The 17322-nt window shown below is 36.2% G+C and overlaps 1 protein-coding gene across 2 annotated transcripts in view; it reads left to right on the top strand.

The window, feature by feature from the left end:
- LOC129568581 (homeotic protein ultrabithorax-like) overlaps positions 1-17322 on the top strand; it is a 96845-nt gene that overhangs the window by 36562 nt on the left and 42961 nt on the right. The gene's annotated exons all lie outside the window — the stretch shown is intronic.

Raw genomic sequence — 17322 nt, 5'->3', positions numbered from 1 at the left:
CATCTCATTCACACAAAACAGAAAACAATTTATGCTTGATTTGGTTTTTTTGTTTTCTTGCATGTAAATTGAATTTTTGCAATCAAAACTAGCGTCACTTTCCGTTTTATTTGTGCGTTTCTATGCAAAACCCATAATATTCATTAAAATCGTATAAAATTTAATTTGTATGCAGTTTCACTCGTATGGAAACACGCATTAAGCATGCAAGTCTGTCAAGCGAACAACAACAACAAAAATGCACTGAGAAAAGTGAAGAAAAAAAAATCGGCTAATAAATTTAAATATGCTTTTTCGCACCCAATAAATTAATAACAATATAATTAATAACTATCATCGGGCCGCTATACAACGCTATTTCAGCTAATTATTTTAAAGTGTATGGACCAAATTGATTTAATCGCCTGAAAGAGCTGATTTAACGCCTTCGTCTTTTTTGCGCTATTTATTTTATTCATCTGAAAAGTGTAGCAGATACACACACACACACTCGAGCTAACATTCACTCACTCTTCTTGAAGCGTAATTATAATTCATAAAACATACAATGTATGCTGTGGAGCCACATTCAATTTTATAGGAAACCGTGCAGTTAAACCGCCTTGACTATAATCTTTGCATCAACGCAGGACGTACAAATTATACGTGATTACATACATTATGCAACGTTTAAGATAAATCTCCGATCGCTCGGATTAAAAGTTTGCATGCGCTAGGTTATGCAATGTGCAGTGCTTCTTTATTTTGTCATCGGTTTGTTTCACATATTCATTGATACTGAATATTCTTATTTGTTTATAAATGATTGCACTCCATTTATAAACACTAAATGAGTCATAACAATCACATTGAACAGTCAAAAATGGGAAATATCATGCGCAACTCCATCTCCTCTAATTATACCGCAAAACCACTACACTCAATCTCAAATTTTGGTATTCAATCGACGCTTCATCTTTATTCACATCGATATCTAAACTCACAAAAACCGTTCAAATACTTCGGCCAAATTATGCGCGTGTAATCGCATTTGTCTGACAGCACATTTCATGGCAGGACATGCACGGCAAAATGTTTTAAATGTATGGCTGATGTTGTACGGGCGAAATGTGTGTTCGATGCTCATATGTATGTAAAATGAGTTGAGCGCACCAGGCATTATATGCAAAGACCCGCGCGGCATGCATAAGTGAAAAACTTCATGGGACGAATTTTGTTGAGCGGCAATTATAATTTTACAAGAAATTGAACAATTTGCAAGTATCAAAGCGAAGCATCAAGTGTAAATACGCGCCATATGAAACTGAGCTCAAGTTAGAGCTGTGTGGGGTTCGGTTTGACCGTTAATAAAAATCGATTAAGCCAATAGATTTTTTTTATGTTTTTAAAAGCCATTATATCCAAAGTTGGATTTAAATTATCCTATTATCTGCCGGTTTTAATCTGTCACGGCGATTGAATTTAATTAAATGACAATCTTTAACACTTTCACAAATTTATATTCAAATATCGCAGCAATATCGTAAATTTTAACCTCTTTAACATCCACCTTGTGATGTATTGGCACTTGTTTGAATAGTTGCAAAAAATAGTCGTACCAGTCTGTCAGCATTAACATTAGCGCGAACAAATGGGCGAAGTTTAGTAAAAAATAGAATTTGATTGATTTTTTGGCAAAGAAAACTCGTTTCAATTTTGAAACGTAAAAAGTGAGTTTTAGAGACTTGGCCCCAAAGAGGAAGCAAGCAATTTAGTAAAGATGGCCTCCATTTGTGACCCCGACGCAACTAAACTATATTACACGCTACTAGTTTGGATATTAATTTGATCAATTGTCATTAGGCGATCAGAAGATTCTGCATAGAACTGGATTCACTTTGGTACAAAGTTTAGAAGGTGAAGGCCAACGGAAGTATATAATTTCAATGGACTGAGAAAAAAAACAGAATAATACATACGCTTAATTCGCGTGCTTGCTAACTCGTCTTTTCATTTATTCCCGTTCCGTCGGCAAAATGATTTCAAAGTCGTTTTCAACGGTTGATTCTATAACCAAATTTTGAACGAAAAATACCACTTCGTCATCGTCGTCGTCATTAGATTCTATCTTTGACATTTAAGGGCTCTGTTCTATATCCGCCTAATGGATTCTTTGAAAAGTTATGAGATTTCTCACTTTTTCCCAGCGCATTGATACGTGCAAAATATAGATCGATCTAATCACCTCAATAAAATTTCATGAAACCAAAGCTCATCAATTGTTTGAATAGCGCCATTTATTTGAATCAATAATTCAGATGGTGACATTACAACAGTGCGACGGCACTGTGAGCCACTCAATATGGCTATTCCAATCCATTAAGAAATTAGTGTGTGGTTAGACCAATTGGACGGTTTCTTGTTTTCTTCTCTCTTTCTCTTTCGCTCTTGTTTAGTAATTGATTATTTACTATGGGCGCAGCCATCGAATATGGCAAACAAGTGCACGAAATAGCGACGAATATAAATGTCTACATCTTTAATTCCTTAAATGCGATTTGCTCGAGACGAATAAATTTTTTTCCGTTAGCCAGCAGCACTTTTGCCCTCCGAAATCACTCTAGTGTTTTCGAAGCTAATGCTGTGATAAAACCCAAAACGAAATAAATCAATTTGGAGTGTTTGTGTTATTTTTTTTCTTTTTGTTCTGTATTGCGCAGTGAAATATTTACATTGCTAATTTGATGCCGTCGCTATTGTTGAGCTTCAAAACTAACGCCAAATTTCATTAATCTAGTTGGCCTTTTATGGTGGACGCTCCGAAAAATTGAGTTCAAGAAAATTGAATAATTCTTCACCGTTTCGTTTAGAAGCACACACCCTCGCACGCCATCGAATCAATCGATAATTCGAACATGGTTGAAGTGAGAAAAAAAATAACAACTCCAACCAATTTTAACCCGAATTGAAATGCATGTTCTTTAATTGCTATCATGGCAAACACGGTTGAATGAGCATAATTTTTAATTAGTTGACACATCGGTGCGCCGGAAAAAGTGAGTTTCAAACAAAAAAGACAACAGCAGCATTCAACCCACATACACACGATTCCCGTGCTGTCGGGAGGATTCGGAGAGTACGAACACAAAAAGTTACACATTACTCTCGGCACTATGTTGGAAAGTCGATTGGACAGCAGCGAATCATCCAAAATGTATGTTACTACATGCCACTCGCATTCAGAACAAATTGCGTTTAGCCAACAAATAATATCTTTGGCGTTTTCATACATCGACATATAGATTGTGTGTGGATATTTAGTGTGGTCCCATTGTTTGGAAGCACACTGGCATAGTTACGTATACTATACCATGCATAACCGCTCAGCAACAACGAAACATTGCAGGAACTTTAACAATTCGGAAAAATATTCGTGGATACGAAAATCAAACAGCTTTATTGATTTTTTTCTCTCTCTCTCTCACGGTGGTTTTTTTGTGGTATGTGTCTTTCGAGCTGGCGTGCGCTATATTGTATTCGAACTGAAACTGCGGCCGAAACGACATGAGAGCCGAACAAGCATGTATACAGAAAAATTGACACAAAATTTTATATGTGTCAGCTTTTTGGTAGAACCCATAAATTTTCTGCTTCAATCAATGGTATTTTTCGAATCAAGGCATATTTATAGCCTCAACAACAGTGCAAAAGGTTGTATTTGTTGTTAGTATTTTTTTCCGTATATTTTGTCATTGCGTTCCGATACCATGACGTATTTTGCATTCACGCACTACGCTTTGATTCGCTGTCTATTTAGGTGTGGTTGCCTTGTGAAAAATACAGCATGTGTTTTATTTTTTCTAAGCATTTTTATAGCAAAACTAAAAGAACCATGTTAATCCTTATGAAATGTTGCAAAAGGTTACAAAATTACTTAACGAATGGGTTTTATATAAGATTTTTTTGGAATTCAAATGTCATAACTAATGAACTACTTGGAAAACGGAAGTATGCTGTCAAAACCCTTTTCAAATCCAATTGAGAAAAAAGAGAGTTTAATGGCTCGCACAAAGCAATGAGTCAGCCAGTCAGCCAGTCAGTGTCTGGCGTAATCAAAATTAGCATTTGAATAGCCATTGGGGAAAATGAGACATTTCACATTTCATTAGTTCGATAAGATCACAGTGTCACTATATGCACTAAACAGTGTTCATTGTTCATCAAAAAAGGTAATTCAACTTTTATATGGAGTTTATATTGTGGTCAGTTGATATTCTCAAGATAAATTACAATCAAGCAACACCTTTAAACCACACGCATATATATATATAGGCGTTGTAAATCATGCTGTCACTGCCATTCCGTCGGCATTATCATGCCATTGCTAAGTACCTCTTTCACCGAAATTCTCTGCTGTGCTTCGCTTTGCGTGTGCACAACCAACCAATTCTAGATTTATGAAATGCTAATAGAAATGTTCAGATAGAAAAATCACACACAAACCAAAGTGCCAGAGTTATAAACAGCTGAAGAAACAACTAAACACCCGTCAAATCGATAAAATTGAAAATTTGTATGACATTTCGGCATTAACACACATTCTCAAAAGCACAAGCCGATTAATTGGCACACATTTATTCCATAAAATGTGTAAATAAATGCGACGATTTAAATAGAGATACATTAGTTTGGATTGAATCCGTTTATGAATGAAGTAACAATGAGCATTCAAAAGCAACAAAACGCTCATACACACTCACACATAATCAGCAACAGCAACATCGGCAGCACACATGTAAATAGTCTCCCATAAAATGATGCTTATAACACCGCCTGCACGTGTGCTACCCGAATCGACCGCATTTATGTAGGTTGTGGATTTTGCTTCTTTGCCGAATGAACGAACGAACGAACGGACACAACAAAACCACTTGAACAAATGAATATTTAAAATAAAAATGCTAATTTAACGAGCGCATCGGGCTGTGGATACTTTCGGTTTGAGTAGGAATAAACACTGCATAAATGCTTCTAATGCGAGCAAATTTCATTTTGTCCCAATAAAAGTGGCCATATCGATTTTTATGACTGAAAAATAACAGTTTTACCTGATTGTCGAATATATCGGTGTCTGTACGTAAGACACTCTTGAAGCGACGAAGGCGCACGTATCATTGCTGTTCGCACATACCCCGAACACAAGACAGAGAGTGAGTGAGAGAGTACACAGACAATGGACATAGTCCATACGATATATTTTAAGGTGTTTTATGTATCAGTATCGTTCGTTTTGTTCTCCATTCTTAGCCTTATTCTGTTTTCGGTCTGGTTCTTTGCGCTTGTGTACGAGCTCTGTCTTTCATCGATAAAAGGCAATAGTAAATAAAATATTTATTTATTCACAAATCGCTCCATCTGCACGCGAATGGAGAAACTTTTTCCACTACTTCCAATTTTGAGTGGCAATAAATCTGCTCAATTTTTTTTTCATTCTTTTATTCATTTTCATTTCTCGCATTTTGCCTCTTGTAAATTTACGATGAATTTCTCAAACAGATATGTAAACAATAACGGCTTTAATGTCGTTGATTGTGATTTTAATGCGAGTCTAAGATAAAATGGCATGAAGAACGGTTGCCAAGTCAATAATCCAAGCTGAAGAGTCGATTTGATGGGTTTTTGCTTGCACAGTCTAGACTTCCGAATCAACGCGCAGAAATCGCATTTGGTGCGTGTATGTCTGATTGTAAGATTATATGCTTTGCGCTTCAGTTAAATATACATCGGGATTGCATTGCATTGCAGTGTTGTTACGTAATTCAATAGATATAATTGCGATAGTAAAAACAACATATTAACACATTGTTGTTGAAAAGAGGCGGTAATTGTTGTCGGAAGCTTTTCGCTACACTTAACCATGACTTTATCTAGTCTCGATCATCGATAATGACGTCACATCAAAACGATTTGATGAAAAATTTCGACGAAAACTGTATAATTTCCATGATATGTGCACATTTTCCTTCGTTCCATACATTAAAATCCACGGTTCAATTCACACGACAACTAAAAAGTGAATATAAATCTTGTGAATGTCTATTGAAGAAAAAAGAATCACATTTTGCTACAGTTGAAATGCGAAAAGAGGGAGTGAAAAATGAGAGAAAATTCTTGGCTCCAACAGTGCAACTGAAAATGGTTTGAATTGCAATGCAATTGGCCACAAACCAAGTCGAATTTAAAAATGGTAATGAGTTGAGAAGCAAAAAAATGTAGTTGCCAAGAGACACATCATGCAATAAAAGGATTCATTCATCATTGGAATCAGCCCCCTTGAAAAATCATGACATGCAACACTCCTTTTTTTGCACTCTGTCCCTCTCTCTCCACCAAGTCACAGCTTTTGGTCATGCTCTAAAATTAGCGTGCGGCTCTTTGTACACGATTCATCGACGTAGCCGCGTAATACATCTATCGTTCTTGGCTCACAAATTAAACGAAAACAAAAAGCGAAAAGAAGCGCAAACATGAATTAAAGCAGAAACAGAGAAAAAAATGTTTAAGCGATGGCATTTTTATGTGATAAATTGAGCATGCTATTTATAAGCATTTGTGCGTTATAATCGCACAATGTATGTTCTAAAATGCGTTCTCGATGCCATGGCATTCTCATTTGTTTTTTTCTCTCCCTCTCTCTCGACCAAAGAGCCGATGTAATGTGATTTTCTAGTGCTACTGCGCGCAACTGCGATGTCACACATGCACGAACAACAATCCCGTGCTCCGCTAAATTTATGGGCCTATTTTATCGCGAGCACATTTTAAACTAAATTAAAATGTATAAATTTATTAAATTAATCGGTTGTGCGTACTTTTCGCTGACAGCAATACAACGAAAAAAAAACTTTTTCGAAATTGCGAAACATACGAAAAAAAAATTGATTCGATTGTAGCAGCAGCAGCAGCAAGTTCAAATAGATGAGCGAATTTTTTTTTTAGACTGAATATATGAAGATAAATGGACTGCAAGCAATAAATCTACATAGTATTTCATTCAACTCGCCATATATTTTTTTATCCTTTTTTCCGATGTTGTTTTCATTTCTTGCCAACATACATGCGCAAAATTGCTTGTTTGCATGTACAAGAGACCAATGTACACACCAATATGAGTTTTATTATTATTTTTTCGCCGTCCAACCCGAAGAATTCCAAGCCATTTTCTACTCTAACGAAAACTCCAATCAAATGAGCAATTGACGATTCAAGTTACAACTTTAAATGGCATCGTTTTCAATGATGATATCATTTGCCACAAGTATTAACTATTCTGTAAAAGGTGAATATTGCTGGCAACAACCATGCAAAAAAAGAAGAAGGCCAAGTTAAGAGAATCGTAATCGACGATAAAACACATTTCATTTATTGCATTCGCTTTTGTCCTGCATTCAAAACACTCTTATACACCATGCGATATCGTCGGCGTATCGTGCTCCGCAAATAAACTTCTATAATTTACTACATAGCGTATAATCGCATGCGTATAACAGCCACTTCTCTATCTATTGGATGTGCATGCAGTCTCGACACTCGAATTAAACATTTAATTTTACGATTTGTTTACATTCTGTGTGAAAAACACTTGTGATTGCTGAGGCCGGCACTTCGTGCGCTATTTTGGTGCACAAGTTTTCACAAAGTTTCACCACATTTTTTTTGTTTGTTTGTTTGTTACAATAGTTATTCTTATTTTGTGATTGTAAATGTGTTTTAAATGAGTTATTAAAGTTGAGTTGTTGTTTTTATAAATCATCAAAACCTTTGAAGTTCGAAAAAAATGAGGTAATCCATTTTATAGCCAATAAAACAAATGTTTATCAATAAATAAACGTTCGTGGGAACAGTTAAATTGTCCTTTTACAAAAAAAATTGTAGCATAATTTGAATATGACATGTTCCAAACCATCCAGATGCAACCAATATCGGACATCTTTCGTACAGGACATTTTACACGAAGCAACGGAAAATTTTCGAAATTCTTTAAATTTTGTCAACAACGATTATTTGTGCCAATGTAAAATTGTTGAATTATATCGCGTTAAAAGTGTGTATTTTTCACGTAAAATCGATGACACATACCATTTAAATTATGGCGTTGCACAGATGAATCAAATATGGATGCAGTACATTTTGATGGCGACGTCTTAATCACGTCATGACATTTAGTTTGTCTTTTCGATTATAAATGGCCACCTCGCATTCATATTTATTTCGCTCTCGCACACACACAGAATAATTCCACAACTGAAGACAAATTAATTTGATTTAGTCGGCACATTTATCTAAAAAAAAATCACTGAGAAAATACACGAGAATTGCTATTTAGCATTGAACTAAAAATAAAATCCTTTGAAACGAACGAAAAAAAACAGCGTAGACAAACGCCACCATTTCGAATGTATCGTACGTTTCTATGGGTTTTATATGTGTTTGTGTATGGGATGCATGACATTTATTTGGCCATAAAAACGGCAACCAACAACACCAACAATGGCATACACACGGTATTATTTACGCGCACCATCTCTGTCGTTCGGTTGATCATTGTAATTGGTGTGAATGAATCGGCTGGCATTGCTTGCGAACAAGAGCCGGTTATGGACGTTTCATTCTATTGCACACTCGCAAGCATACACAAACGCATACATACACGCAGACACATCAACACACATAAATCGTATACTGGGTGACGCTGTGTGTATGTACTCGGCGTGCTCTGTATCGTATATCACTTTCCACATGCGTTTACTATAAATGCTCTGTTAATGAACGAAACACCCATAAACTAAACACCCATTAGAAAGAGATAAATAGATGGATATTGCTTGCTTTCGTGCAACGCCACTGCTTCGCTTCGATTTGCTGTGCTGCGCTGTGCCGCGTTCGTCGTAAGTGCGCGCGGAGCACACACTCGATTTAGTTAGATGAATGTGTATTGTAGAATTTATGGTCGAACGTGTAACGTTACGTACTCCTTTTTTCGTTTCGTTTCGTTTGTTCGTTCGTTCGTTCAAATGGCTAACAGCCATTTAATACGATTATAAAGTATCTATTGCTGTTCCAAAATGAACGTAACTGCCGCAAATGGTGTTTATGGGAGGCGAAAAGAGATAAATGTATGTGATAGCCCGTTTTATAACGCTTCTGTTATAATATTCCAAACATAAACGCTAAAATTGGTCGCTGTTTCAGTGGTTTTATCGTCAGTCAATTCGTTCACAAATTATTCTGTCGCCAAAAATGTTAATTAAGTATAAAAATGAGAACTAAAATCGAAACGAATTAATTTATCATTTGACAAGCCATTTTATGGGCGACTTCAGAACAAAACCCATTCTGTTTTTAATGAAAACGTCGTTTCTATGTTTGTACACAATTTAAAAGACGTAAAAGAATAAATTATTATTTTTGACTTACGGATTTCGAATATTTATCTTTAAAATACAGTCATCAACACATTTTTTATATATGTGTTCGACGAAAAAAAAAAATGGCATAATAACATTCACAAACGATTCTTCTTGGCATCGTAAAAATATTCCATTGACTTAATCACAGTTGGCTAGAATTCGCAAAAAAGTCATAAAAAATCTCAAAGAAATTGTCAAATTCACAGGTAGAAAATGGGAAACTTTCCTTTTTCGACTGAAAGTAAAACCATTTGTAACGAAACGATATGACAAATATTGACTGTTATGCAACTGGCACATGTGTCACAGTGCGTAAAGCTGTAAAAAAAACTTATTCAATGCCATGAAACAATAGGAAACAAAAATGTGTCAAAGGAAGGAAAAAAACAATCGCAAAAATATGAAATATGAAAAAGTAATAACTTTCCATTGAAACAAGCTGAACATCATGCTGACTTTGGATGTGTGTGTGTCTCGAGCACAATTGTTTCTTTAAGGGTTGCAATTTCTTCTTTTACCAACCGGTTCGTTTCACTCGCAAAAATGTCATTGTGCGTAACCTTCAAAAAGGATGACACACATTGCGTCGAACTAACTGTGACTTATAGATATACTTGTGTTGTGTGGCACTACTTGTGCAGCGACGCAGGGACAATTGAGTTAAAGACGAAAATCCATTTATATTGAGTGGTTGGTTTTTTTCGGAGAAGCAATTTGTATTTTCCCGAGCTCATAAAAAATGTGCAAATGTGGTTATGTCATCTGTTAACCATTTAATCAACTCTGCAAGAATGGTTTTCATGGTCATACGCGAAGTTTTGAATTTTCTCTCGCCCGCCGTGAGTCACCCGCTTCAACAATAAACGCAAACTATAGAATGCTTTAAAATAAGGTTCAAAATGCGCTATCTCCATATACAACATTCTAGCTAGCATTCGGCAAACATTTGTTAACTATTGTAGGAGTTGTTATCAGTGTTTCAGTACAAGTCAGTGGTGGAGAGAGATTTTGTCTGTTTCAAAATTGGATATTTTGTGTGTATGAAGGTATTGCTCAAAGTTTTATCGCTACTTGAATTTTCAGTGCACGCACCAATAATAAATTATTATATTGGAGAGAAAAAAATTGTTCGCGTTGATAAGCATCAAATTTATGTAATTATCTGTGTGAAGTGTGTGTTTGTGTTGTGCATATAAATATACTTTTGGTGCAATGAGCCTGAAACGGCTACGATTTACATGGGGTTGGCATTAAATCGAGTTTTATGGCAAATTAGAATCTATAGATAATAGTTTGTAGATAGTTTTTGGTGCGCATTCGACTGTTTTTCTGTAGTTTGGCGCGCCGATGGCGGCAATAAATATGCCGACGATATGAACTACATACTTTTCTGAAGCAATTTAAATTTTTGAAATCCAATGATTCATTACAATGATATTATGTGCGATTTTTGCCGATATATCATCATAAAATCCGAACGCTTAACTCTACGAGCGTGGTAATTTTTCGCACATTCTACGATAAATCTCACGCGCCGCCCGCCAAAAGATCAAAAACTCACACACATCCAGCGGCAACAGCAGCAGCGGTTACTGCATTGTAATTGAACAATGCGACGCTTAACGATTACATTACGCACGCCGGTGAGAGTTCACAATTAATACACCTAATAATAAAACACTTAACATAAATCATTGCTTTAATAATAATGCATTTTACATTTTACATCTCCGCTATACGGGAAGAGTGAGGAAGCGAAAGAGAGTGAGAGAGCCAAAGCGACATAATGACTATACATGTAATTACTGTACAACACTTGAATAATTCAACGGTATACCTGCTAAATTTTATTTTTCGGTTCAGGCATCGTCGAATGCCTCGAATGTGCTCATTTGGCACGAGAATGAGAGAGTGCGACGATTGCAGCGCATGAACGGGAAAAATCCACCGTATTCGAACCATTTTCACATTATAAACTCGTGCGGCTCAATAAATTTTCACTCGAGCCAAAAGGGAGAAAGCGAGCCAAATAACTGGCTGGAGAGAAGCGCGCTAAGCCATCCAACAATAATGTGCTCTCTTATAAAGTAGATCCGATGGGCAGTGGAAACAACAAGAGAGAGAAAAAAAAGCAAAATGTGCGAATTTTATTGCATAGAAAACACAATACGTATCGTAACGAACTTCGTATTTGCCGGCCGAAATATAAGCTTGAGCAGTAAATTACAAGTCGGTCAGTTAATCGATGGTGAAAATAAACAAAAGCGGATACAATTATCAAGTCATCTGGGTGTATATATCGTCCAGTCCCCGTGTGCCATATACATTCGTATGTGTTGCGATTGGAATTAAAAGTTTGCGCAATATTTATTTATGTGCCGGCCAATAAATTATGAGGGACACACGATTTCATATGCATTGAAATGTGATGTCATTACTCAATGACGAATTGCTTTGATTCCAGTCCAAGCTGATGGATACATCTGCTCCGAGCAATTGCAGACGCACGTTTTTTTTCTGCATTTACTGCAATTGCACACATCGAACCTGTTTTCTTTTTCATGGAGACAACCGAGAAAAACTCGATTAAACGAAACTTGCCTGATTTTCTGACTGACACAATTTATGCAGCCATTACTTTAAGTTGTTAACAGCATTTTATGGCCGTATGATATTTTGATGCGCCAAAAAAGGCGTGTAATAAAGTGGCCTAAGCTAAACAGAATGTGATTTATAGGCGAGCTGTAATTGATTTATTCAAATGCTATTTGCTTTCGAATGCCAATCCAATCGACTTAAATACGTCTAGCATTTCCCATGACAATTGACGTCGAAACGAGTTGCATCAAACAACCAGTTCTACCACTTGCTCATTTTCATTTAGCTTATTGATTATTCGCACATTAATTGCTTTAATTGGTCATGTTTAAAGAATTAATTTATGGAAAGGCCAAGAGAGATTGAAAAAAAAAATTGCGGAAAAGCTCAACACACGCACACAGCAGTCGTATCAATCAATCCAGAGTTTGAATGAAGAAAATGTGAGCAATTAACAAACCACGTTTAAATGAACGCAATTACAGTTGAATTGTTGTTGTTTGCTTACAAAACAAAATATTTTCATCCTTACGCGTTCGTTGCGTCAGTCAGCTACCGCAGCAAAAAAAAAAGAAAGACATATGAATGGAATAAATGTTTGAACGCGATCCAATTGTGTAATTGACGGTAATTTATAAGCAATTGCTAAGTTAACTATTTGAGATTTATGCAAGTGAACCACTTCAAAATTACAGGGATAAAAAATGAAATCTCAAAACATTGAGAGAGAAAAAAAGGTTCGCGTTGAATTTGGCGTACAGCTTTCGAAAATTTCAAGTTGCTTTTGGGTTATAACCTCCTCTACTCTCGAACGTGACAGACCGTTAGTTGGATTGCAAGTGTTATTGCGTCGCATTGAAAACAGCGATTGGCTGTTTGCATGTCTACGCTGTTATTACTGACAATTTTAATACGCATAGAAAATTAATTACTTCTCATTATTTATAATCATATGATGGTAGAAAATGGGATATGATTCTTCATCGAAAATGATCTGTTTTGATATTCAATATCATGTAAACAGCGCTTGTTCAATGCCAATATATTTTATTGAAATTTTATGGTTATTAAACAACTCAATTTTACACATAAAATTTTAAATATATATCGTGTCAAACGGTGGCGCATTATACAATTTGCATATCATGCATACGATACCGTTATGAAAAATCAAACTAGGTAATGGTCATACTTATTCAATTAAGAAAAGCATCTTGGCATACATGAATATCGATGAGGTGAAAATATGCGCCGTGAACAAATTCCAAAGTGTAGCAAACTGTGAGCTCCTAAGCTGAACTGAGAACAATTTTGAGATTTTCCCTCCAAATAAGGAGCCAATTTCAATAAGACTAAAGTTCAAATTCGATCGATCGTAATGCTCGACTGTATTTTCGTAAAATAAATGAGATTAAAACTTTGATCGCTGCATTAAAAGCACATAAATGTTGAACTGCATGTTGTGCACAAACCATCTAATCAAAGGCAATTTAGTCACGTTCTGACATGTTCGGCAAAAAAGGAGTACAGTTACGTTTTGCTTGGAAATTTATTTGTCGTGCTTAAGAAAAGCAGTAAACAGTTCATTTCATCGTCTTTATTGATATAGCAAAAAGTGAATGGCACATTTTTGCCTGGAAAATGGCAGCTTTGCTATCATGTCACTGGCAACAACAGCAGCAGCAAAAAAACGTTGTCGTTGTCGGCTACAAAAGTCAACAATTCAGCTACCAAACAAAATTCGCACACATAACGTAGAACTGACACACAGCTCAATTCACATGTGCTGATTGTCTTTGCAGCTTATTTGAATCTATCGGTTTCAGCCTCAGTGCTGCCATTTTACTGTGAATGTTTTTCTCGGGCACAATGCTGATATCATGTCGTATAAACGATTTCTGCTACTTCTTGTTGACAATATGACTGGAACACGGAAAAAAAAATCAAGCGAAATAACAGCCACTTCGTGTGTTTTTGATCGAACGACACACCAAGGCACATACAGAAAGAGAAACTGTGAATGCTGTTGCAATGTAAAAAAGTAGAAAATTATCTGAAATGCATTTATATGCATTCGAATATACATATTTCATGAATTTGTGCTTGAACATGCACTAGGAAATAGAATAAACTTTTATTGTCCCCAGTCAATCTTGTCGCCATCAAATGAGCAAATGAAGAAACAGTGAAGCATGGCACTGAACAGAAAAAAAAACACAAAATATAAAACATACATCGAAAGCGAGACAGAGAGAATATATAATATACAACGAGAATTATCAACGAGACCTATCATGCCGATCCATAAATCATGATTTCAACAGGACAGAAAATGTTATTTTGTGTATGTATTTGTGTTCGTTTCTTTTCTTCCATTCACTCTTCTCGTGATTCGTTCTCCTTTTTGCGTTTGGTCCGAAACGAAACGAATCGAATCGTGTTCGTTTTGACGACGAACAAAAACATTTAATTTTAAATTGTTGGAGTTTTCTCTTTAATGCATTTCATGCATTTAACCAACCGCGCTGAGGACTTTTTCAGATAGTTTTATTGGTGGCAAGAGAGATAGAGATGGGAGTCAAATGAACGATGATGTGAATCATACAACGTCCTGTGTCCTCTGTCATTTTCAATTCATATTAAATATTCGTTTTTCAATCAGTACGGATTTCTTTCAAAAGTTTGAATTTCAATGCAGTTGCCATTAAAATTAATGATTTAAATTCCCACCCAATAGATAGAATAGCCTTTCAGCTCACAGACAGTTGAGCCAATTAAATTTGTCCCCGGCATTTTTATGATTTAAATCTGTTCTTTTCTCTTATCGAGAAAATTTTTCATATATTTCGCAACCGATTAATTTGGTGTGCCTCCGCACATACAATGACATGCCATGACCAATAGCAAACTGGCTGACGAACAATAGAAACCACTATTCCAATTTAGTGCATGTGTGATGAAAGCCACACAATAGTTTGTGGATTGTGCCGCTGACTCTTTGCGCTCACAATCAAAATCGGGCTTTGTTCTAATGAATGGTCCGGCTAGAACGCCATTGACCGTTGATATTTTCATTAACTTTTCAGCTCATCAAATTTATGGCATGTAATTATGCTGCTGACACGAAAATGGTTGAGTTATTCAAAGCAAAATCACCCAAACGCCCAGCGATTTAATGCTTTTGTTTCTTGACGTGTCGACATATTTTAAAAGGGTAACGCTTTAAGCTATCGAACAACCAAAGTTGAGGGAATAGCATCATAAATCGTGGAAAATGTTTGCATTTTTATTACATTTCCTTCTTCTAGCAGTTTTTCGCTATTTTTGTACATCGATCGGAATAGAACGAGCACAGAGACGGACTTTAATCTAAATTACAATTATCCAACATTGAATTTCAAGTGCTAGGGATCGATGATAGATTGCGATATTAATCAAATGAACACATTTTCATCGTGAAACAAGAGCATTATCACAGTGGAGAAGTGAACTGCTATTTTCAAATCATCCATGACGATGAATTATCTGGAATTAAGGCAATCGGAATTTATGAAAGTGCTAAATGAGAAAATGCGCCTTAACGAGCATCCAAATACACAGAGGCTATTGTCATGTTTTACCCCATATTTCGTTGGGTGCTCTGGTAACAGTTCAATTTTCAACAAACTCCCAATGATGCCGTTTGGGCGTTCATTTTTTCTTTCTTGCCACCATCATGGAGTGGCTCCATTTCGCTTCAATTAGGTGTTGTATACCTGAGCATCAAGACCGAGTAGGTGTGCGTAAAATTGGTTGTTCGGTACAAAAATTGTATATATCCAGATATTCTATTACACTTTAAATAAATAACGATGGCATCGTTACAAAGCACAAGGATGTGCGTGATGGTGGTGCATACACGTTCTATTACACAAGGATATTGAATATTATGCAATATTCTACACCTACTGAAAACCAGCCGAAACATTAAAACGTAACTAATCCCACATACATCATAATATCGGCAAAAAGAAAGGTCCAGAGTGAGACGAGCGAGTAACGGCGATGGTGCTTGTATGCACATTAAATTACATTGCAAGTAACAACGAAATGAAACGATAATGCATTTGCGAAAATTACCTCCATTGCGGCAAAAAGCCCTTGCAACTCACATGCACATTGCACATTCACATCAGCAAGCGCATCGGTTCGGTCTTTAGAAAATTAGTGGAATTTGCATTTGTGTTACAAGAGCCAAAACAACATATATTACACGAGAAACCAAAGAGCATAAAACAATTGCCCGGCTCAAAAGCACTTCGCACACACACTTGAACGTAGAAAACTCAAGATAAGCATGAGTCCAGCTCAAAACTTCGAAAATTGCAACTAGAATTTTAGGAGAACGAACGAAAGCAATAGCACACCAAAAAAAAATTATGGAATTAGACACCGACCGATGCGCACATGAATTCATGTAGCGGTAAGGTAACAATTCTAAAGTATTCCATATTACATTGGCTTTGCAGGTATTTTAATTAACATTCACATGTTTTGTGTAGCTAGAGTCCGATATATACACACATGTAACCACCGCCTATGCTTTTGGCTAAAGGATTTTACTGACACGTACTCTCCACTCACCGGTGATATTGACTCCGAAAAATTTATGCAATTTTCCACAAACATTGGCCAAATTTCAATTTTAACATGAAGAACATCACGTTAATTAATACGATCCTTTTGCAAGGTACATCCAATTTTTGTTGTTTGTGTGTGAATGTGCATAATTTCTGGCCTCCAAATGAGATTTCAAAATGAATATGCTAATAAATCCAAACAAATATTATTGAAAGTGGGCTGTAATACTCTCTGCCTCTCGGTGGATTAATGACGAAAATGAATCTCAGCAGATTAATTGGATTCGGCCGAAAAGTGATTTTGTGTCATGTGGACGCTAAAGTGTACTTTAGCTCCATTGAAATAACAACGACAACAACATCAAAAAATGCAACATGATTTGTGGTTTTCGGTCGCTTTACGTGAAGCTGCATTCGACACGCGTGTAATGAATATCCACCGCTCTTGATAAGCATGGATCATTTCACGATAGATTAATGACGATGAACATGTTTTATCACATGTTTCTGGTATTTCATCTCAAAAATGCGATATTCACACGCAATTTTTCCGATAAAGCATGGGCACCGACCGCGCACTCGATGTGTACAAAGCAAAATGGCCGTTAACAAAGTCTCACGAAACCGAAACGGCAATAAAGTGCTTGTCGATGACA

This window comes from Sitodiplosis mosellana, unplaced genomic scaffold, assembly GCF_009176505.1.
Source record: "Sitodiplosis mosellana isolate CC-2019 unplaced genomic scaffold, AAFC_SMos_1.0 Smas_scaffold_21, whole genome shotgun sequence".
NCBI lineage: Eukaryota > Metazoa > Arthropoda > Insecta > Diptera > Cecidomyiidae > Sitodiplosis > Sitodiplosis mosellana.
This window is presented reverse-complemented; position numbering and strand designations above follow the sequence as displayed.